Consider the following 14,657-nt stretch of genomic DNA (forward strand, 5'->3'; position numbering starts at 1 on the left):
TAGTGATTCCAAATAAACCTGTTGGACTTTAACCTGGTGTTGTAAGACTTCTTACTATGCCCACCCCAGTCCATCGCCGGCATCTTCACATTATTTGAAGCAAGTCACAGAAGTCTTGGTTTTCCAAAACCAACATTTCTGCCACCTCCCCCATAAAAAAAAGCTGTAACAGTCTATTGGATTCACAGGGTATTAAATTTGTATTTACGAAATCCTTAAATAGAAGTCAAGATATGCCGTCTTGCTGGTGAGGCTGCATCTGGGATTTTGTGTCCAGTTTTTGGTCCCTCAGGCATTGAGCGGCCTGATAGCCTTGGGAAAGATTCAGGGGAGTGCTACAGGAATTGTTACTAACTTAAAAAACTGGGTATATTTACTATAAAATAGCATAGATTTAGGGGTAACCTGATAGAATTTTATAAAATAATGGTAGAACTGAAATTGATAGATGATTCCAGTTTAACAGATTAGGGAGGTGTTGCTCGTTTTAGCCTTATTTTAATTGCTCTTATTCTGTCACCTTTGCTCTTGAGTCGCCAGGTATCTTTCTGATACCGCCACGTGGTTCAAGTCCGAGTAGTGATTAATGATCCAACACACCGCTTAGTAAGAGTTAAATCAACACTCATTTATTATATACAGCAATTAATACTTATACATTAATTCTACTTCTAAGCTACTTTCTACAACTAACAGGCCAATACTTAACTTTGGAAATGGCCCACCAGGTCAGGGAAACGAATGGCCTTTCGAATGGGTTCTGAGCCTGCGGGATTCAAAAGCTGGTACAGGTCGATAGTCAGGAGTGCCTATCTCGTAGCGATCGTTGGAGTAAAACTTACGTTCTCTTGCGGCTGTTGTAGAGGGTCTCGAAGGGTGCGGAGAGGAGAAGAAGGGTCGATTTGAACTTGGCCCCTATTCTTATAGTCCCCAGGGGCTTCCCGCCTCTCGGGGCGGACCTTGTATCTGGTTCCAAGTGATTGGACTTGGTCCCAATCACTTGGTTCGATATTCTCCAATGCTGGAGTGATTCCTTGATCGAGGGGTGGTCGTTTACCTCTCTTTGTGTCAGCACCTGCTGGCGCCGAAAGGTCTGGGTTGGCTTTGTGTGTCTATTTTGTATCAATTGTTCCCGAGGATTGCTGATTAATATGCAGATGGCTGGGGTGTTGTCATGTTGATGGCTGCAGGTATCGATTCGGTCTGGCTTCCCCAGAGGCAAATACACTGTTTTACCTGCAGCTGTCTGTTTGAGTCCTGTTGGCTGATTTTCCCATCAGCCTCTTCCGTTCGCCATTTTACATCGGGGTTTGGCCATTCTAATCGGGAGTCAGCCATTTTACATGGCAACATTCCCTCCTTGTGATCCTAACGCGAAGCGTGAAGAATCACATCATGTTTGTTACTTTCCATTCCCTGACCAGGGGGGACACCTCCTACATGGCCTCTGCACTGACCATAGCTATGCACAAAAATTTTTAACTAACAATTCTAAGGGCGCTATGTCAGACAGGGACATGCATTACAAAATAACAAACTTGGAACCGCTAATTTATCCTTAATATACTACCCTCGCTAAACATTCCATTATCCTACCTTCCTCAATCATACAACAAAAATCACAACATTTCATACAGTCTTTCCTGGCTTGGCAGTCAAGCTCAGGATCATACAAAAAATTTTTATTAATGAAAAAGTTTTTTACATCCCTTTATTTACAACGACAACAATAAATGCAGGTGAATGCACTTTATTATTTTATTATAGATTGCGGGGGTCGGGGGTCTGGTCGTAACCGAATATAGGGGATCTGATCCTATATACCGGGGTTCGAGCGCGGTAGGCTCTCCTTCTCCATTTACGTAGGCGCATAGTCTGCACTACATAGCAGAGTATCGCCAATGCTAACAGTGTTTCGATCACATAGGACAGGGAGTACCAGGTTGTAAACCTGGCACACCAGGAAGATGTAGTGTCGCTGGTGGCTGGGCTCTGGGTACTGCGGGGCAGTGAAACATTAACAGCTGGGGGGTTTGAAGTCATGAGGTTCGCGGTCACGCGCAACCAAATGTCCATAAGCACAAGGGTGATCCACTTGAAGGAAGTCCTCATAGCTGTTCTCTTTCCTTCTCTTTCTTCTCTTCTCTGTATTTTCTCCGGTCCTGGAGCTTCTGGAGTTCTGTAGAAACAAGCATAGTGTCTGTAACTATCTTGGTTTAATATCTGGAATGCTAGTGTGTCTGTCCTTTGGTGCCAATTATTCCCTTTATAATTGGTCACTATGTGTGACTCCCTCATTTTTTTCCCAAAACAAATTTTAGGACACGGCACACTTCCCAATCATGAACCAGTGCTGATTTACCATCCAAATGTTCCAGGATGTAAATAGCAGATGGCAGGCAACCTAAAGATTCCCTAAACAAACAAAAACTTTTTTGAAATGAAAAATGTCAAATGAGGTGCGTATGGGCCGCGACGGGTAAGATTTGGATGGAGTCCCCGGGTAGGACGGCTACCAATGCCGTATCTCCCCTACCCGAGTGTAGTTGACCAGCGGGGGGGGGTCCCCAGGCAGGGCGGGTCTCAAGCCGTTTCTCCACTGCCTGAGCAACCGACAAGAACGGGCAAAAATGTAGTCATCGTGGTGGGGCTGCCGTAGTGGTTCTATCCTTCGAACCAGAAGGGCAGTTACGATCGGGCGTCTGATACCCGAACAAGTATCAGCTGAAAAGCTAGTTCCTCTGAACAAGCGTGTGGTCTCTTGACCAGAATCTGCAGATAAGCTAGTTCCTCTGAACAAGCGTCTGGCAACGGTGGGTCTCTGTAGGCAAGTCCTCAGAGGTTTCGGCCGAATGGGCGTGTGTCAGTGAGAAAGATTCTCCTGTCGGACATACAACATTTAACAAACGTACAAACAACATAAAACATTCTGCAGGTTCCAACAGGAAGGACAACACTTTTCCCAAGTGGTTCCTTTAAAACATCATCTGGACACCTCAGTTCTCAGTTGCGAACAGGGTCGCAAAGGGGTTGGTGGCTTGGGAGTCAGACCCAAGGTCGTCCTCTTCTCCCGGGTCCCAAACTCTGGAGTGGATTAGGACTGAAAGGTCTGCATGGCGTGAGGTGGGGTCGCTCTCGTCGTTGCGGACGAGTCGGTATGAGTTGTCACGGTGCCAATAATTGGTGTCTAGTTGGGTGGGGACAAAATCGGGGTCGTCAGTGTGGTTCGGTGGTCGGTGGTGGGGTTTGTTCAGAAAACTGATCAAGGGGGGATCACTTGGATCGTAGTCGGAGTCGCTGGGTGTAGGTCCGGTTGCATGGGGATAGTAGGGAGGCATGCTGTGGCTATCGTCAGAGTCACAGTCGCTGTCTCTGCTGCTGCAGTCTGTGGGAGTTCCGGGGGGGAGTGTATATTCCGGGGGTGGAGTTGAGGTCGAGTCCGTGGCTGGGCTGGACGTGGTGGGGGTTGGTCGGGTTACGTTGGCTGTGGGCGGGGTGTGGTCTGCTGAGTCAAGCATGACGTGGTGTGTGTGGTTCGACTGTGTTCCATAAACCTTCAACTGGTTAATATGAAACTACGCAGTCTTACCATTGGGGTACTTGATTTTGTAAACGGATGGGCTTACTTTGTCTGCAATAGAATACAGACCCGAGTATTTAGGTGACAGGAATGTGCTGGAGTTATATACAGACAGCATCACTTGCTGTCCGGTATCGTACTCAGTCGCATGCACTGTCTTGTCGAAACAAGCCTTGCTCTGTTTCTTTTTGGTGCCCAATTTTACTGCGGCTGCTAACTGAGCCGTTTTAACATTTGCAACTAATTGCTCCATGGCTTTCTCGTGTGTGAGAGCTGTTACTTCGGGGCTGGTCAAGTCTAAACCTAACAAGTATTCTGTCCCTTTCATGGGGCGTCCGGTCATGAGAGTGTGTGGGGTGTAACCTGTGGGTGTAGAAATAGTGTTACGCAAAAACATCAGCGCAAAAGGGAGGACTGAGTTCCAAGTGGTGTTGTTCTGCTGGACCATTTCGCTGAGGGTGGTTTTTAGGGTCCGATTCATGCGCTCCACGATACCACTCGACTTTGGGTGGTATGCAATGTGGAATTTTTGGGTGATGCCAAATATCGTGAGGACGTTCTGCATGACACATCCCGTAAAATGGGAACCTTGGTCCGATTCAATGCTGCGGGGGAGTCCCCATCTTGTGAAGACGTGGTGGGTTAAAATCTTGGCTGTGGTTTTTGCCGTGTTTGTGCGGGCTGGAAATGCTTCCACCCATTTTGTAAATGTGTCTATGACCACAGGTACATATTCATAGCCATTCCTGCAAAGGGACAATGGACCTATAAAATCAATCTGGAGGTTAGTCCAGGGGCCATTAACGGGTCGGGTGTGGTTGATTTGGGCCTTTTTGGCATATCTGTCGGGGTTATTCTGCACACAGATAAGACAATTTTCCATGTAATGGCTTACATCTTCCTTTAAATTTGGCCACCAACAAAGCTGTTTGAGATGGGCTGTAGTGGGATCGATTCCCTGATGTCCATGACCGTCATGGAACAAACATATTAATTGGTTCCTGTCCTGTTCAGGAACCACATAAAGGGTGTCCTTTAACACCACACCTCTATGGCGTCATGTATTTCTGAACCTCTCGTAGGAGGCGGGATACTTTCCTTTCACAATCTCCGCGAGATTGCTGTCCTGCTTCTGGGCCTCTACTAGATCCTCTATTCTAGTCTGTGAGACCTGAACTGCACTCACTGGTGCGCTTTCGGGGGGTTTCCAAAAATACCCATGTCTGGAACCTGCCTTAGCCAGTGCGTCGGCTTTTACATTTCCAGGGTGGGGAGGAACGATGGTGGCTGCGGACATTTATGATCATAAACTCCTGTTCTGGGCTGTTTCTAAAATATGGCGGAGTAATGGGGCTGAGTGGAGGGGTTTCCCATCTGCGGAAACAAATCCTCTTGCTTCCCACAGCGGCAGAAATTCTGTAAGGCTGTTACAGACATAGAGGCTGTCCGAGTATATGCCTGCTGGGCTGGGGAAGGAATCTGGGTGCTCAACTATGTATGCAGCCGCAAGCTCTGCTGCCTGCGCGCCTAAGTGTCCGGGTAATTTCAACGATATTTCCTTGAGGGTGCGTCCCTGCGCGTCCTCGACATAGATCCCGCAACCTGTTATGCGCTTCCCATCTAAGACTGTGGAAGATCCATCCACATAAATCTTAATGGGCTCACATGTGTCCGTGTGCGGGGGGCTCTGAGATGAATTTCCTATCTTTCTGGGGGGTGTTTTAGCGATAAAGGGGCCTACATTGTGGTGTGGAGAGATAATCTCACATTCATGGGGGGGTTCCGGGGTACTGTAAATTGTCGGCTAAGTAGGCGTGTGTCTTTGTCCTTTTTACTGTGATATCCCGTCCCGGCAAGAGAAGGGTCCATCTGGCTGCTCTTATTTGGCTTACTGTACCGTCCTTGAGTTGTCCGTCCAGTAAAAGTTGGGTGGGGGTGTGTTCGATCAGAATTGTGATGGGGTTTAGTCCGGTAATATATGAAAAGTACTGGACTGCCCAGAAAACTTCGAGCAGGTGCCTCTCACAGGCTGAAAATCCCTGCTCCACAGCATCTAAAAGTCGGGAGGCGTAAGCTACGGGTCGTAACTGGTCGTGCCGTTCCTGGAGGAGCACGGCTGAAAGGGTGCGGTTTGTGGTCGCTACCTCTATGGCGTAAGGGGAAAGCGGGTCTGGAACTTGTAGTGCGGGGGCTGTGGGGGCAGCATCCGTATAAATTATAACTTAATTATAATTTAGAGGATATCTAAGCCAGAGATCGGAGGATATTATAGTTAGCTATCGCATTTCTATTAGAAATCTAGTGCTAGGAAACAGATAGTTGACAGTAACTTTGTAATTTAAAAAAAGTATTTATAAAAAAAAAAGACAAATTTTAATTTTAATTAATTGACGCAATGTCAGTTAGAGGGGTGCTGTGCTCTGACTGTGAGATGTGGCAGGTCCGGGAGGCTTCCAGCGTCCCGGATGGCTTCATCTGCAGAAAGTGCACCCAACTGCAGCTCCTCACAGACCGCATGGTTCGGTTGGAGCAGCAATTGGATGCACTTAGGAGCATGCAGGTGGCGGAAAGCGTCATAGATCGCAGTTATGTAAGTGTGGTCACACCCAAGGTGCAGGCAGAGAAATGGGTGACCACCAGAAAGGGCAGGCAGTCAGTGCAGGAATCCCCTGTGGTTGTCCCCCTCTCGAACAGATATACCCCTTTGGATACTGTCGGGGGGGATAGCCTATCAGGGGAAAACAGCAGCAGCCAGAGCAGTGGCACCACGGCTGGCTCTGATGTTCAGAAGGGAGGGTCAAAGCGCAGAAGAGTAATAGTTATAGGGGACTCTATAGTCAGGGGAACAGATAGGCGCTTCTGTGGACGTGAAAGAGACTCCAGGATGGTATGTTGCCTCCCTGGTGCCAGGGTCCAGGATGTCTCCGAACGGGTAGAGGGAATCCTGAAGGGGGAGGGCAAACAGGTAGAGGTCGTTGTACATATTGGTACTAACGACATAGGCAGGAAGGGGCATGAGGTCCTGCAGCAGGAGTTCAGGGAGCTAGGCAGAAAGTTAAAAGACAGGACCTCGAGGGTTGTAATCTCGGGATTACTCCCTGTGCCACGTGCCAGTGAGGCTAGAAATAGGAAGATAGAGCAGACAAACACGTGGCTAAACAGCTGGTGTAGGAGGGAGGGTTTCTGTTATCTGGACCACTGGGAGCTCTTCCGGGGCAGGTGTGACCTGTATAAGATGGACGGGTTGCATCTAAACCGGAGAGGCATAAATATCCTGGCCGCGAGATTTGCTAGTGTCACACGGGAGGGTTTAAACTAGTATGGCAGGGGGGTGGGCACGGGAGCAATAGGTCAGAAGGTGAGAGCGTTGAGGGAGAACTAGGGAATAGGGACAGTGTGGCTCTGAGGCAGAGCAGACGGGGAGAAGTTGCTGAACACAACGGGTCTGGTGGCCTGAAGTGCATATGTTTTAATGCAAGGAGCATTACGGGTAAGGCAGATGAACTTAGAGCTTGGATTACTACTTGGAACTATGATGTTGTTGCCATTACAGAGACCTGGTTGAGGGAAGGGCAGGATTGGCAGCTAAACGTTCCAGGATTTAGATGTTTCAGGCGGGATAGAGGGGGATGTAAAAGGGGAGGCGGAGTTGCGCTACTTGTTCAGGAGAGTATCACAGCTATACAGCGAGAGGACACCTCAGAGGGCAGTGAGGCTATATGGGTAGAGATCAGGAATAAGAAGGGTGCAGTCACAATGTTGGGGGTATACTACAGGCCTCCCAACAGCCAGCGGGAGATAGAGGAGCAGATAGGTAGACAGATTTTGGAAAAGAGTAAAAACAACAGGGTTGTGGTGATGGGAGACTTCAACTTCCCCAATATTGACTGGGACTCACTTAGTGCCAGGGGCTTAGACGGGGCAGAGTTTGTAAGGAGCATCCAGGAGGGCTTCTTAAAACAATATGTAAACAGTCCAACTAGGGAAGAGGCGGTACTGGACCTGGTATTGGGGAATGAGCCCGGCCAGGTGGTAGATGTTTCAGTAGGGGAGCATTTCGGTAACAGTGACCACAATTCAGTAAGTTTTAAAGTACTGGTGGACAAGGATAAGAGTGGTCCGAGGATGAATGTGCTAAATTGGGGGAAGGCTAATTATAACAATATTAGGCGGGAACTGAAGAACATAGATTGGGGGCGGATGTTTGAGGGCAAATCAACATCTGACATGTGGGAGGCTTTCAAGTGTCAGTTGATAGGAATACAGGACAGGCATGTTCCTGTGAGGAAGAAAGATAAATACGGCAATTTTCGGGAACCTTGGATGACGAATGATATTGTAGGCCTCGTCAAAAAGAAAAAGGAGGCATTTGTCAGGGCTAAAAGGCTGGGAACAGACGAAGCCTGTGTGGCATATAAGGAAAGTAGGAAGGAACTTAAGCAGGGAGTCAGGAGGGCTAGAAGGGGTCATGAAAAGTCATTGGCAAATAGGGTTAAGGAAAATCCCAAGGCTTTTTACACTTACATAAAAAGCAAGAAGGTAGCCAGGGAAAGGGTTGGCCCACTGAAGGATAGGCAAGGGAATCTATGTGTGGAGCCAGAGGAAATGGGCGAGGTACTAAATGAATACTTTGCATCAGTATTCACCAAAGAGAAGGAATTGGTAGATGTTGAGTCTGGAGAAGGGGGTGTAGATAGCCTGGGTCACATTGTGATCCAAAAAGACGAGGTGTTGGGTGTCTTAAAAAATATTAAGGTAGATAAGTCCCCAGGGCCGGATGGGATCTACCCCAGAATACTGAAGGAGGCTGGAGAGGAAATTGCTGAGGCCTTGACAGAAATCTTTGGATCCTCGCTGTCTTCAGGGGATGTCCCGGAGGACTGGAGAATAGCCAATGTTGTTCCTCTGTTTAAGAAGGGTGGCAGGGATAATCCCGGGAACTACAGGCCGGTGAGCCTTACTTCAGTGGTAGGGAAATTACTGGAGAGAATTCTTCGAGACAGGATCTACTCCCATTTGGAAGCAAATGGACGTATTAGTGAGAGGCAGCACGGTTTTGTGAAGGGGAGGTCGTGTCTCACTAACTTGATAGAGTTTTTCGAGGAGGTCACTAGGATGATTGATGCAGGTAGGGCAGTAGATGTTGTCTATATGGACTTCAGTAAGGCCTTTGACAAGGTCCCTCATGGTAGACTAGTACAAAAGGTGAAGTCACACGGGATCAGGGGTGAACTGGCAAGGTGGATACAGAACTGGCTAGGCCATAGAAGGCAGAGGGTAGCAATGGAGGGATGCTTTTCTAATTGGAGGGCTGTGACCAGTGGTGTTCCACAGGGATCAGTGCTGGGACCTATGCTCTTTGTAGTATATATAAATGATTTGGAGGAAAATGTAACTGGTCTGATTAGTAAGTTTGCAGACGACACAAAGGTTGGTGGAATTGCGGATAGCGATGAGGACTGTCTGAGGATACAGCAGGATTTAGATTGTCTGGAGACTTGGGCGGAGAGATGGCAGATGGAGTTTAACCTGGACAAATGTGAGGTAATGCATTTTGGAAGGGCTAATGCAGGTAGGGAATATACAGTGAATGGTAGAACCCTCAAGAGTATTGAAAGTCAAAGAGATCTAGGAGTACAGGTCCACAGATCACTGAAAGGGGCTACACAGGTGGAGAAGGTAGTCAAGAAGGCATACGGCATGCTTGCCTTCATTGGCCGGGGCATTGAGTATAAGAATTGGCAAGTCATGTTGCAGCTGTATAGAACCTTAGTTAGGCCACACTTGGAGTATAGTGTTCAATTCTGGTCGCCACACTACCAGAAGGATGTGGAGGCTTTAGAGAGGGTGCAGAAGAGATTTACCAGAATGTTGCCTGGTATGGAGGGCATAAGCTATGAGGAGCGATTGAATAAACTCGGTTTGTTCTCACTGGAACGAAGGAGGTTGAGGGGCGACCTGATAGAGGTATACAAAATTATGAGGGGCATAGACAGAGTGGATAGTCAGAGGCTTTTCCCCAGGGTAGAGGGGTCAATTACTAGGGGGCATAGGTTTAAGGTGAGAGGGGCAACGTTTAGAGTAGATGTACGAGGCAAGTTTTTTACGCAGAGGGTAGTGGGTGCCTGGAACTCACTACCGGAGGAGGTAGTGGAGGCAGGGACGATAGGGACATTTAAGGGGCATCTTGACAAATATATGAATAGGGTGGGAATAGAAGGATACGGACCCAGGAAGTGTAGAAGATTGTAGTTTAGTCGGGCAGTATGGTCGGCACGGGCTTGGAGGGCCGAAGGGCCTGTTCCTGTGCTGTACATTTCTTTGTTCTTTGTTGTTGTTTGTATGCTGCGGAAGCCATTCCCAGGGTGCTCCCTTCTTTAGGAGGTCTGAGAGGGGCGCTGCCTTGCTGGCGAAACCGTCAATGTGGTTTCGGCAGTAGCCAACCAGTCCTAAAAACGGAGGGCTGCAACGTTCTGGGGAAGGGGCAATTTAGCAATCGAGTCAATTCTTTTATGCTCGATCTCGCGTTTACCGTGCGTGATAATTGTTCCCAAATATACCGCTTTATGTTCCAAAATCTGGGCCTTTTTGGGGTTGACTTTACAACCAACTGAATGTAACAATTCCAGGAGTTCGGACAGAAGCTCAATGTGTTCTTCCTTGGTGTCTGTCTGCAGTAGTAGGTTGTCTACATACTGTACCAGACATTCGGGGCGAGAGAATTTAGCTAATCCATTTGACAGCTGTCGGTGGAAAATGGAGGGGGAGTTGTGGAATCCTTGTGGCAGGCATGTCCACGTGTTCTGCTGTGCTTTAAAGGTGAAGGCAAATTTGTACTGGCACGCCTTTGCCAATGGAATGGACCAGAATCCATTACTGATGTCCAAAACCGTGAAGTAGCGGGAATTGAGTCCCTGCTTGAGCATGGTCTCGGGACTTGTTGCTATGGTGGGGGCTGCTGCGGGGGTGACTTTGTTGAGCTCCCGATAATCAATGGTCAGTCGCCATGATCCATCGGGCTTTCTCACTGGCCAAATCGGGGCATTATTAGTGGAGGCTATTGATCTAAGTACGCCCTGCTCTAATAAGCTCTCTATTACTTTTGAGATTTCTCCCTCTGCCTCTAGGGGAAATCTGTACTGTTTTGGGGGTCTAGGGTCAGGTCCTGTTACTTGTACGGAGTCAGTCATCAGTCCACAGTCATGCTTGTGGGTCGCGAATGCTGCCCTGTTCTTTTGCAGGACTGCCCTAACCTGCTTGTCCGTACTAAGCGTGGTCGGGTTGAACCAAAATTCGCCAACGGCGCTAATTTTGTTCATATATTCGCCTATGTTGAGCGTTACAGGGGCTCTAATGGATTTTGCCATCTTCCAGACACACTGGTTGACTGGATCGAATAAAAGGTGGTGGGAATTCATGAAGTCAATTCCCAGAATGTGTTCTCTGTGTGGGGCAGGTCTACTAAAACTACGGGGTGTTTGGTGGTGATGGTTCCGATTTGAATGGGTACAGGGGCTGTGATGTGTCCCTGCTGTGAGTGGCCTGTAAAGCTGCTGAGGGTGATTGTGGCTGGAGTGGGCCACGTGTCTTTTTGAAATAGGGTGGAGGAATTTATGGTGGTGCGGGACCCTCCTGTGCCCCAAAGAAATTCGATAGGCTGTCCCCGAATTTTCGCTGCGACTACGGGTTGTCCTGACCTATCCCAAAGGGTGTCGCAGACCCAACTGGGGGAGCCCGAACACCGTCAGTCCGTTCCGGTCAAGTCCGTCTGATCTGAACGGGCACTAACACTATGAATGGGCTCTGTCTTCTTCTTACTCAGAGTGCCCGTCTGTTGGGCTTTCTGTGGCTTTTTAGGGGCCATTGCACTCTTTCGCGAAATGTCCCAACTGTCCGCAGTTGTAACACTCTAGTGACTTGGGTGGGGGGCTGTTCTTTCCCTCATTTACCCAGGCGGGGTTGTGATGTGTTGCTTTTACTGTCTGCATGTCTGCGACGGCCTGCTTTTCTTCGGTGTTTTTAACTGTGGGTTTACTCTGAACAGATTACTCCCAAACGCGGGACAATCTTTTAACTACCCACTTATCATTATGGGCCTCCTCTGAGGGATCATAACTAGTACAGGCTTTCCGTCCTGCATCTGTGGCATGGGAGATAAGGGTGTGGGTCCATTTGGCCATGTTGTCTGGGGACAAATGGGCACGGTCTACGTCTCCAAAGACTGCTGCGAAGTGAATCCACAGGCATCCAGCGAACGCTGTGGGGTGCTCAGATTTCTTCTGCCTACATTTATTGAGGCCATCTACGGGGTCACCCCGGTTATAGCCGATCGCATCCAGGATCGTGGTATGCATTTCTGCAAGGGTGCCTCCTCCTACATTCTGTGGGTCGGGAAAGGCTGCTGCTACCGATGGATCTAAACTTAAAACCATGAGCTTTACATGCTCTCTCTCGTCCAGGCCGTACATGTGCGCCTGACGTCTAACTGTGGCAAAGAAAAGGTGGGGGTCTGAGCTGGGGAGGAACGGTGCGATCTTCTCACATGCGTCCCGTAATTGGGTCACTGTTAAGGGGGTGGAATATAGATATTCCGCAACGTCCGATGTGGCTGTGCGGTGGGTGGTTACAGGGTTCATTGGAGCCTGAACTATCTGTTGTGTGGGGGGTTGGGGTGCTTTTCTCCTTTGGGGCTTTCCCTGCGCACATGTTCCCTGAACATATCTCTGCGTTTCTCTTGTAACTCTTCCCAATCAGGGCCGTCTTCCTGATCTAACTTTTCCCCAAAGGTTTCCTGAAAACCTTTCTGAACAGAAAGCAGTGATTGCAGCTCTGCAATCTGCTTCCGACACTTTGCGTGAACTAAGGCGCTCTGTCTTTGTTCTGTGGTGGCAGCGTGGAGTGATCTTAATGCTGCTTTTAGATCGCTACACTGTCTCTGTAACGCTTCTACCTGTTTTTCTGTCTCTTCTAAATTCTAAATTCTCTTTTTCAACTTCACTTACATCGACTTTACTCATCCGATGTATGCCCTCAACTTCTTTGCGGAGCGTCTTGACGACCTCCTCTGTGCCTCGCAATTGTGCCAAACAGGACATGATTGCCATCGGCTTGCGAGCTTTTCACAAGCTCTTTTTGTGTGTCTCGCTCAGGTTCTCCCACCAAGTATGCCCTATACCTCCGGGACCTGATTCCTCGTTATTACAGAAATCATTCCACAGGGGCCATCCTTTCCCCTTGCGATATTTCCAGATTTCCTCCTCCCAAATGGGACACTGTCCCACTCTACTGCTGCTGGTCGCTGCGACCGCAAATTCCTCAGGGTTCATGAGGCGCTGCATTGCCTGCATGGCCATCTTTCCTATCCGACTGCTTCTTCTAAATTTGGAACAGGGGGCTAAGGCGGTGTTGTAAATGCGGGTACGGCTTTCGCTACTTTCCGAAAATACAGACTTCCGACAGTTTTGACGCAACAAAAATCTATCAGTTTTACCTTATAGCCCTGTTAGTTACGCATGCATACACACACTTCCGAATTATGACTATTGATCAGAACCGCTTGAACACTTGTGGTTTTCTGTTTCCAATTGGGTTTCTAATTCAAATTTCTTGGGTTCTCCCGGAGTGGTTTTCCACTTCTAGATCGGGTCCCGTCAGGATGTCGCCAAAATGTTGCTTGTTTTAGCCTTAGTTTAATTGCTCTTATTCTGTCATCTTTGCTCTTGAGTCGCCAGGTATCTTTCTGATACCGCCACGTGGTTCAAGTCCAAGTAGTGATTAATAATCCAACACACCGCTTAGTAAGAGTTAAATCAACGCTCATTTATTATATACAGCAATTATACATTAATTCTACTTCTAAGCTATTTTCTACAACTAGCAGGCCAATACGTAACTTTGGAAATGGCCCACCAGGTCAGGGAAACAAATGGCCTTTCGAATGGGTTCTGAGCCTGCGGGATTCAAAAGCTGGTACAGGTCGATAGTCAGGAGTGCCTATCTCATAGCGATCGTTGGAGTAAAACTTACGTTCTCTTGCGGCTGTTGTAGAGGGTCTCAAAGGGTGCGGAGAGGAGAAGAAGGGTCGATTTGAACTTGGCCCCTATTCTTATAGTCCCCAGGGGCTTCCCGCCTCTCGGGGCGGACCTTGTACCTGGTTCCAAGTGATTGGACTTGGTCCCAATCACTTGGTTCGATATTCTCCAATGCTGGAGCGATTCCTTGATCGCGGGGTGGTCGTTTACCTCTCTTTGTGTCAGCTCTTGCTGGCGCCGAAAGGTCTGGGTCGGCTTTGTGTGTCTATTTTGTATCAATTGTTCCCGGGGATTGCTGATTAATGTGCAGATGGCTGGGGTGTTGTTATGTTGATGGCTGCAGGTATCGATTCGGGCTGGCTTACCCAGAGGCGAATACACTGTTTTACCTGCAGCTGTCTGTTTGAGTCCTGTTGGCTGATTTTCCCATCAGCCTCTTCCGTTCGCCATTTTAAATCGGGGTTTGGCCATTCTAATCGGGAGTCAGCCATTTTACATGGCTACAGCGGCTAGAAGGAGCTTGATCAGCAGCAGCAGCAACCCGGGGCGGGGGGGGGGGGGGGGGGGGGGGGGTTAACTGGTTGAAAATTTTTGTTGGAAAAACTTTGAAAGTCAAAGAGATCTAGGAGTACAGGTCCACAGGTCATTGAAAGGGGCAACACAGGTGGAGAAGGTAGTCAAGAAGGCATACGGCATGCTTGCCTTCATTGGCCGGGGCATTGAGTATAAGAATTGGCAAGTCATGTTGCAGCTGTATAGAACCTTAGTTAGGCCACACTTGGAGTATAGTGTTCAATTCTGGTCGCCACACTACCAGAAGGATGTGGAGGCTTTAGAGAGGGTGCAGAAGAGATTTACTAGAATGCTGCCTGGTATGGAGGGCATTAGCTATGAGGAGCGTTTGAATAAACTCGGTTTGTTCTCACTGGAACGAAGGAGGTTGAGGGGAGACCTGATAGTGGTATACAAAATTATGAGGGGCATAGACAGAGTGGATAGTCAGAGGCTTTTCCCCAGGGTAGAGGGGTCAATTACTAGGGGGCATA

The sequence above is a fragment of the Scyliorhinus torazame genome, chromosome 9 (assembly GCF_047496885.1).
Source record: "Scyliorhinus torazame isolate Kashiwa2021f chromosome 9, sScyTor2.1, whole genome shotgun sequence".
Classification (NCBI taxonomy): domain Eukaryota; kingdom Metazoa; phylum Chordata; class Chondrichthyes; order Carcharhiniformes; family Scyliorhinidae; genus Scyliorhinus; species Scyliorhinus torazame.